Below are 8,958 nucleotides of genomic sequence, written 5' to 3' on the forward strand. Positions count from 1 at the left end.
CTTGTGGGGCAGGGCACTGTGTGTGGACTGTGTGTGTGTGCGCATTCACCTGCATACACGTCTCCATTTGCATCTATTTGCCCGCATTTCCATATGCAAATATGTGGACTGATGCTGGTCTGTCTGCTAAACAGCAGCCGTTCTTTCCCGCTCGGAAAACCAGCCCGATCATGGAAATGGGCAGCCGCCGCCTCCTGCTTGGGCCGCGAGGGACTTCCCGTGAGGCTCGTCTTCCTCTTCTGCAAAGGGGGGCTGGGAGGAGGCCCTTCCAGGCCCGGCAGCGGATGCCCCGGCAGGAAGCCCGACTCCACCCACTTGTACAGGCTCTTGGGGGGGGGCAGCACATCTGCATGGGGGGGCAGCCTATGCAACGCCACCAGCACCTACCAAGAGGGACGCCCCGAGGCTGGAGAGGGAGCTGAGCCGCTGGCCGCAGGGGCCAGGAGCCAGCAGCCTGCAAAGGGCAAGGCCAGCCTGGAGCGGATCAGTGCCCTCCAAGGCAGTGGGGCACAGCCCCCCCCCCCCCCGGTTACAGGCAGCAGCAGCAGCAGCCTCAAAGGGCCGATGGCTTCCTCTCGAGGCGCATCCTTGCCCTGGGGTGCCCCCCCCGTGCCCCATACCTCGGCCTGGGGCAGAGACTCAGAGGAGCAGCTGTGGGGCTGGAGTACGGGAGAAGTGGGTGGAAGCAGGGCTGGGTTCCGGTTCTGTGGGGGGCACAGCTAATGGGAGAGAAGGACTGCGGTGGGGGAGGGGGCTAAGGAAGAGGGGGGCTGAGGGGGGAGCCTGACGAAGGGCTGGGCCGCCGCCAGGGCTCCTCCTGGGGACAGCAGCGGGGTCTGCTGGTCTGGCCCCACAGTGGGGCTCTCCTACGGCTGCCAGAGCAGGTCAGGCCTCAGCGCCAGCCCCCACCGGAAGCGCCTCCTCCTGCCCCCAACGCAAGGCCCTTGGCGCTGCGGTTGGCCCTGCCCGGCCATGGCTGCCTGCCGGGTGGGCTCCTCTCCCGCCTGGAGCAGGGGGCCCTCCTGTGGCCCCCAGCAAGCAGCCCCGGGGGGGGGGGCAGCCGCTCAGGTGCCACCGCCTGCCCCAGTTAGCAAGGCGAGGCTCCCTGATGACTGGAGGGCGAAACTCGTCACGCCTGCCTGCCGGTGGGCCGCCGCGATGACAATCTCTGTGCTCTGTGCGCGGCTGGGAGCCGCCCAGAAGACTCCTGCAGGGCCCAGCCCTGAGAGGCTGGCACTCCCCTTCCGCCTGGCCTGGCCTCTCGGCGCCTCCTCGCCTCTCTTCTGTCCCTGGCAGCTGCTGCTAGTTGACAGCTGGCCGCTTGGCCCCCCAGGGGTCCGTCCCTTCTTGCTGCATCCAGCCGGCCCATCCTCCCCCCGCAAACTGCTGCGCACAAGGGAGGAGCGGCCCGCTGGGGCCTGGTCCAGGGACCGGGAGGGAGCTCAGCAAGCAGGGCGCGGCGCCCACACCTGCTCAGCCCCTTGGCCGCTGGGCCCCCACACCCTCTGCCCCACCTGCCCCCCCAGCTCCTCTGCACCCCTAAGCAGAGCCCTGCAAGCAAGGTCAGGCCCAAAGTGGGTCCCTCCAGCCCAGCTCCTCCTCCCCACAGTGGCCAGCCAGGAAGCCCACAAAGAGGGCAGGGAGACAGGAGCCTTCTCCCAGGGTCGCCTCCCTGGAAGGGATGGTCACAGGTATACTGTTTCTGACCATGGAGGCTCCATTTAGCTCTCCACAGGGATGGAGCCCCAGGGACCTAGGAAGCGGCCTTTGTGACACCGAGTCAGGCCATGGGCCCCTCTAGCTCAGCCTTCTGCACACAGACTGGCAGCAGCTCCCCAAGGTTTCTGGCAGGAGATGCTGCCTGCCAGGGATGGAACCTGGGGCCTCCGACGTGCCGGGCAGGGCTCTGCTGCTGAGCTGCAGCCCATCAAGTCCCCTTTCCATGGTGGACAACGGCCGGGGCAGCCAGATGGGCAGGAAGGCGTCCTGCCCCAGGTGGAAATCAACCCTGGGTTGATTGCCTTGAGTGACCCCTTGGGCGGGAGCACCACCAAGGACGCCATTCCAGGGGCTGAGAGGCAAAGGGGGCCTCCTGGAGAAGCCATCCTGGCCACGCCCACTGAGCCCACCACCCATAGTAGTGCTGATGGGCCTGTTGGAAGTTAAAGGACTTTGCACTGTCTCTTTGCCTCAGACAGTGGAGGACAGACTAGTGAGTCAGAGGGCCAGAGGGTCAAGACATTGGTCATCCCTTCTCCACTGCTCTGATACTATCCCTTTGAAATGTAGATTGCTACTCTTAGGGATTCAACTTCCTTCCTCTCTCTCTTCCCTACCTGCCCCTCTACCTTGCAACATGGCAAGCTCCTCTCTCCCTGCACCCTGTGTGCAGAGAAGATGCAGAATCCATCTGCATCCAGCTAGACAGATAGAGTAGAGATCCTAACTCCTCACTTTCCTATCTAGAATGGAGTTATCTAATAAATGCCATATATATTGATTTGAAACTATGAACTGGCTCCAAGTTCCTTTACTCTCAGCACACACGCTTGCCTAACTAAATGTCCGCTGTGTTGTGCCTCTGCGCACTCTGCTATCATGAGAAAGGGATCCTCTCGCCACAGAGAACTTCCAACAGGGCTGGGGGTGGGGGTAGTTGAGGGAGGGCTCCCGGCTTCGGCTTCCCTTTCTGTTCTGGGCCGCAAGGAGACCCTCCCTCCTTGTCCCTTCTGGGCCCGGAACGAGGACCTGCCCTGGCAGCAGAGCCCCTCCCTTTCCCCCTCTGATCCTTTTCGAGAGGAGGCGGACAGGACTCCGGGCCACGGGGCTGCACCGGCCAGGCCAGGGCAAAGGCCGCACTTCTGCCTCTTCCGGCCCCTTCCTCTGCTAGGACCCCGAGCAGGGCCTTGGCCTTTGCCACAGCTGCCGCCACATTTCCACGGAGCTGCTGCCCACCGCGGCCGCAGGACCCTTTGCCTGGAGGCGCGGCACACGGGGCTTTTATTCCGAATCCTCTCCGGATGGGAGCGTGCCGGTCCACAGATCGGCTGCCTTTGCCCCAGGTCTCTGCAGGCTGTCAGGGACCAGGACAGACATGACGCGACATCAAGCGTGCTGCGCATTCTGGCTTCGCCTGGAGTATGGCCGGCTTTAAAAGATCCTCCGGTTTCAGCAGCTTTTGCGGGGGGGGGACCCCCAGGCTTCTCTTGTGCCTCCCCCCCCCGCCTCTCCTTTGATGCCTGTACTGGCCATGCCAGTAATTAGGTGGTTTTCCGAGGCTCACTCCCCTCCCTTGTTGACATAGGCTTGAGATGTGCAGAAGGGATGCGCCTGAGCCGTTGTCACTGAGCGGGTCCCTGCCATTTTCTTCAGGACTCCCCTGCCTCTTAAATCTTCGGGCGGAGGGGGGCGGGGGGGGCGGTGTAGCCCTACACAGCAGCAGCTCTCCAAAAAGACACACACACACACACCCCGCAAGCATGTGGCAGCCGTCCTCCCAAGCATGGACCAGAAGCAAATACACACTGCAGCAGCAGCAGCAACCTGCCCTTCCCTTGGGGGGCAAATGGATCCAACGGTGCTCACTTTCCTGTCCTCTGGGAAGATGAGGCTGCCTCTCCCTTCCCTCCCTTCTGTTAGGAGACCCGCCATTTTACACCCCTACGGACCCCCAGAAGGATGCCCCCCCCCGGCCTGGCCTGGCCTATGTGCCGGTGGGAGTGGCGGGAAGAGCTCTCCTACTCGGGGGGGGGGCTGCAGAGGAGGGCGCCCCGACTCACAGGGGGCCACTGTCTGACCAGGCCTAGGGAAGGGTGGTGCGGCAGCGGGGGGGGGGCGGAGGCCCATGTCACCTCCAGGGAAGAGCCTCTGCTTCAAGGTCCCGGCTCCCATCCCAGCTCCCAAGATCTCAGGGAGTCGGCTGGGAAAGACACCGCCCCCCCGCCCCCCGCCCCCGGGGGAGAGCAGCGTGTGGTCTGCAGGATGGAGGCCCCCTTCTTCCTGGCCCTCACAAGCGGGCTGGACAGGACTGCCTCACCAGCCGGGGGGAGGGAGGGAGGGAGGGAGGGGAGAGCTCCCCACCCACCCAAAGCGCCACTTCCCTTGATCCTCCAGCCAGGCTGCTCTTCCCACTGGGCTGCCCTGCCTGGCCCAGCTCCGGAGGGAGGGAGGGAGGGGGCAGGACCGAGCAGACCCCCCTCAGCTTCAGCAGAGCGAAGGGGGTCAGGGCCTAGAGGAGGGCAGGGAGGGGGCTGGGACATGGCCAGGCTGGCACCACCCCCAACCAGGTGGTCCTCTGGAGTAGCACTGGGGCAGGCAAGCCAAGCCGGGGGGGGGGGGGGGTTCTCCCAGTCCCACACTCCCTGCAGGTGTGTGAAGGGGAGGATCAACTGGAGGAAAATTATTCCTGAATGAGAAGAGCAACGTGAGAGGGGATTTAGATACGGGGGGGAGGGAGGGAGGGGATGAGACACCCAATATTCGCCCCCCACACACACACACAGAGTGCCCCGGCCCTGATCCAAGTGGCTTGCCACACCTGCGTGCACACAGGTTGCGGCTTTTGTCTTAAAATGAGGACTCATTTGGGGAACACTGTTCTCCCCCCTGCCCCTGAGGAGGGACCCCTCTTCCCCAGGCCTGGCAACTCCTGGCTGCCCCCCCCCCCCCCCCGTGCACTTGGGCAGCCACCAGGGCCACTGAATGTGGGGGGAGGCCCATGTGGGGAGCACCAGGCCTGATTCCTGATGGCTCCCCAGGCCTCCTCGAAGGGCCTGATCCAGCAGGGCTGTTCTGATCTCCTCAGGACCATCGCCCTGGGAATCCAGCGCAAGCTCAGCTGGGCTGTGTCGGGGGGGGGATTCCACGCATCTCGGGGTTGGTCCCCCCCCCGAGGAAACCCCCAGCAGAAGGCGGCTGGCCTGGGAGGAAGCCGCGTCCCCCCAGCTGGGGCAGGAGGGGAGAGGCAGGTCAAGGGCCTTTGCCAGGGCCCCGTGGCAGCTCTCGGGAGTAGGGGCCCTGGGGCCCCCCTGAGAAGGAGGAGGAGGAGCAGCCTGCCTGCCTGCCTGCCCTTCCAGGGCTCCTCCTGGCTGACTGCTGCACCCTCTGGCTCCCTTCAGCTATGGGGGGAAGGGATCCACACACACACACACACACACACACACACACACACACACACACACACACACACGTGCGGGTGTTTGCCTGCCAGCCTCTGGCTCTGGGCAGCCTGTCTGTGTGAGCCGTGGCGGAGGCAGTGCACGGGCCTGTCTGTGTGTGTGTGTGTGTGTGTGTGTGTGTGTGTTGACACTGCACGGCCAGGGATGGGCCGCCCAGGGCGGGGAGAGAAGAGGAAGGCTTAAAAAATCTAGGGCTGTCCCAGCTGAGTGCAGTGTGAACCGGCAGCAGCAGCGGCAGCAGCAACAGGGGGCACCTGCCTGGCTCAGGTAGGCCGGCAAGGGGGTGACTGGGGGGCTGCAAATGGAGGGGCGGGGGTGCTGAGCCGGCTGGGAGGTCAAGGGGCTGTGGGGAGTGTGGGGCTGCCCTGCTGGTGGTGGCCTCGCTGCTGCCGAAGAAGGCGTGGCTGGAATGTGGCCCTGAAGGTCACCACCCGCGGCAGAGGGGCAGGAGAGGGCGCAGCTCTGGCCCTCAGGGGGCTGGCTGCTGCCTTGCTTCCCGGTGGGGCTGCCAGGCTGCTGCCCCCTCGCCTGGCCCCAGACCCATGACAGACGGCCCAGGCGGGGGGGGGCAAGCAGGGTCCTGGCTGGTGACACAGAGGGGCGGGGGGGGGGGCTCAGTGCAGGGAGGAGCAGCTGCCCAGGCGGGAGGGGTGCTGGCCAGCCTCCGTGTGGCTCTCCCTCGGGCAACCTGCCCCCACCCACCCACCCACCCCCGGAGCAAATGCCTGCCCTGCCCTCCCCTGCCCCCCCACTAGGCATGGCAGCAGTTCAGGATCCGATGTCTGAGGGCCACTGCTGGAGGGAGCCTCTGCAGAACCTCCATGGGAGAAGGGAGCCCCTGGGGACGGGCATGCCCAGGAGGGCTGGGGGGCAGAGAGGGGCACACCTGGCCACCAGCACCTCTCTGTGCCTTGGGCGCTGAGCATTTCCCTCAGGAGCAGCGGTGGCACGTCTCTCCGTGGAGAGCCAGTGTGGGGTAGTGGTTCGAGTGTTGGACCAGGACCAGGAAGACCCGGGTTCAAATCCCCATGCAGCAAGGAAACCTACTGGGTGACTCTGGGCCAGTCACTCTCTCTCTCTCGGCCTAACCTACCTCACAGGGTTGGTGTGAGGATAGACATAACCATGTGCACCGCTCTGGGCTCCCTGGAGGAAGAGCGGGATAGAAATGTAAAATAATATTATTAATAACAACAAGAAGAAGGAATACCCCAGAGCACCAGGGGCCGGGGCGGCTGCCCTCTTCCCCGATGATGCTCGTGGCTGGCCCCTGCTTGGGGCAGCGTGGCTGGCCGGCCTGGGTGGGCCTCGGGCCGGATCCAGTGGGGCTGTCCTTGTGACTTGCGCCCTGGGGAGAGGCAGGCAGAGCCAGCTGCCGTGGGATGCCTGCTTGCTGTCCTCCGGCCCCCCCAGTGGGGCTTCCCCAGTGGGGCTCCCGGCTGATCCGTCAGCAGGGAGGACACGACTCGAAAGGGCTGCAGGATCAGCAGCGGTGCCAAAGCAAGCTTGTCCCAAGGAAGGGGGCTGCTATGGACACCGGAGGGGGGCACCCACCCCGGGGGACGCTGGGCTGCAGGACTCCTCCCGTGCCCGGCCCCCCGTGGCTCCCAGCCCAGCCGCCACCGTGAGGTCAGCGCGTCCCCCTCGGAACCAGCGTGTCCACAGGGGCTGCCCGGTCAGCGCCTCCTCCTCCTCCTCCTCCCCTCCCTGGGGGTCTCTGGCTGGACTCCCAGACCCCCCTGCGGAAAGGAAAGCAAGGGCGCAGCTCCCCGACGTGGGGGGCCGGCTTCTAGACCCCACCAGGGGCCTGGCCGGTCCCTGCCTGGTGCGAGGCGGAGATCCCACTTGCGGCTTTGCTGGCCACAGCAGTAGCAGCAATTTGCTCAGCGAGGTGTGGGTATAATCAACTTCTCGTTAGCATCACACAAACAGAGCTCGGCACAAATTATGAGCAGATTAAATGAGCAGCGCATCGTGTACCGTTGTAGAAATTGTTCGGTTAAGTTGCAATACTGGACTCCGTCGATGTCCAGCAAGGAGGAGAAAGCTGGAAGACCCGCGGGAAGAAGCCGACCTGGTTCCCTTGGCGATTTAAACCGATCCAAGCCCAGCCGGGTGGCCCGGAAAAGCCACTTCCCCACAGAACGGGGGCCGGTGGGGGAGAGGACAGGCTCCTCCTCCTCCCCCCCCCCGTAGGCCCTGCTGTCACTGGAGACAGCTGGGCTCACTTGGGGGGCAGGGGTCTCCCCCCCCCCGCCAGTGGCGCAGCCTCAGGGCTCTCGGCTCACAGGCGGCTGCCGCTTTGTGCCACTGAGTGGAGCAGGCAGTGCTCAGTTCGGGGGGGGGGGGCTTTCCGTGCCTCAGGAAGCAGCAGCTGCTGCCGAGACCACTGGTAGCCCCTCCATTGCCAGCCAAGTCTGCCTTGCCCCACGTCTCCATATTGGGGGGGCGGTTCCCGCAGCTTCCTGGGTGTCCACCACCTCCGCCCCCTTGAGGCCAGCCAGGTGGCACATTCTGCCTTGCGGCCCTGTGGAGGATCTGGCCCTCCCTTGCCCCCCCCCGGTCCAGAAACAGCCATTTCCTCCGAAATTACACGCCTGTTTAGGCTCGACACCTTAAGTGGCGCAGCAGCGGGGAACTGCTCGACTCACAAGCCGAAGGCTGCCGGTTCGAATCCCCGCTGGTGTGAACCCCTGTATTGGGCAGCAGCGGTCTAGGAAGAGGCTGAAAGGTGCCATGGGAACCCCCTCCTGTATTCTGCCCAAGAGCAGCACGGGGCTCTGGGGGCGCCCGCCAGGCCTCGACACCGGCTTGAGGGCTCCCTTTCCTTGTGCTCCCTTTAGGCACACGCTGCACAGTGATGGGGCGCTGAGCCGTTGACCGGCCTGTTAATTGGCAGCCCCCAGCCCCGCCTGTCGCCCTGAGGAGGGTTCCCCACCCAGGGCCTTCCGCTCCTCCCTTCTTCCGCGGAAGAGCCCAGCCTCAGCAGGGTCTCCTTCCCAGAGCCCTGAGGGTTTGGGGGCGGCACTCCTGGCCCGGCAGGGAGGACTTGGAGGGGTGTGTGTGTGTGTTGCCAGGAGACGCTGGGAGTGGGGTGGAGGAGGGGCCTTGGGGCTGGGATGAGCATGCCCAGGACCCATGCACAGCCCTGAGAAGCTGCTGGGGGGGCAGGGAGGAGGCAGTCCCTTGCCAACTGCCCGAGGCAGCCAGCCAGCCAGCCAGGGCCGAGGAGGCGGCAGCAGCGGCAAGCCCTTCCTGGGAATCCTCCCACCTCCGAGCCACGGCAGGCAGGCACACCCTGTCATTATCGGGAGTGTCTGCTCCCCCAAACCAGTTGTGTGGCTTCCATCGATGGGAATCACCTGGGAACCGGCCTGCCCCACGAGGAGGGGTCCCGCCTCCCCAGGGCTGCCTCACCCCCCCTGGGCTGGGAAGGGGACTCCTCCTGAGCCTGGCCAGGCCCCCCTCAGCCCCCTCCCTCTCGCCAGGGTCCTGCAGCCTCACGGCCCCCTCCCGGCCGGGGGAGCCCCCACAGAGAGGGAGTCCCCAGGACGCCCATCCGGCCTGGAGCAGCAGGAAGGCAGTCTGACATCCACCAGGTGCATCTTTTCCTGGCAGGCAGATGCTGCCCTGTGCAGCAGGCAGGCGGGGGGGACAGCTTGCCTCCCGGGGGGGGCTCCCCCACCGCCTGCAGCCTGCCAGCCAGCCAGGGCCCACTTCCGGGCAGCAGCTCCTCTCGCTTTGGCTTTCCAGGCAGCAGCTGCCGATGCTGAGGTGGGCC

This window comes from Hemicordylus capensis, chromosome 4, assembly GCF_027244095.1.
Source record: "Hemicordylus capensis ecotype Gifberg chromosome 4, rHemCap1.1.pri, whole genome shotgun sequence".
Lineage (NCBI taxonomy): Eukaryota > Metazoa > Chordata > Lepidosauria > Squamata > Cordylidae > Hemicordylus > Hemicordylus capensis.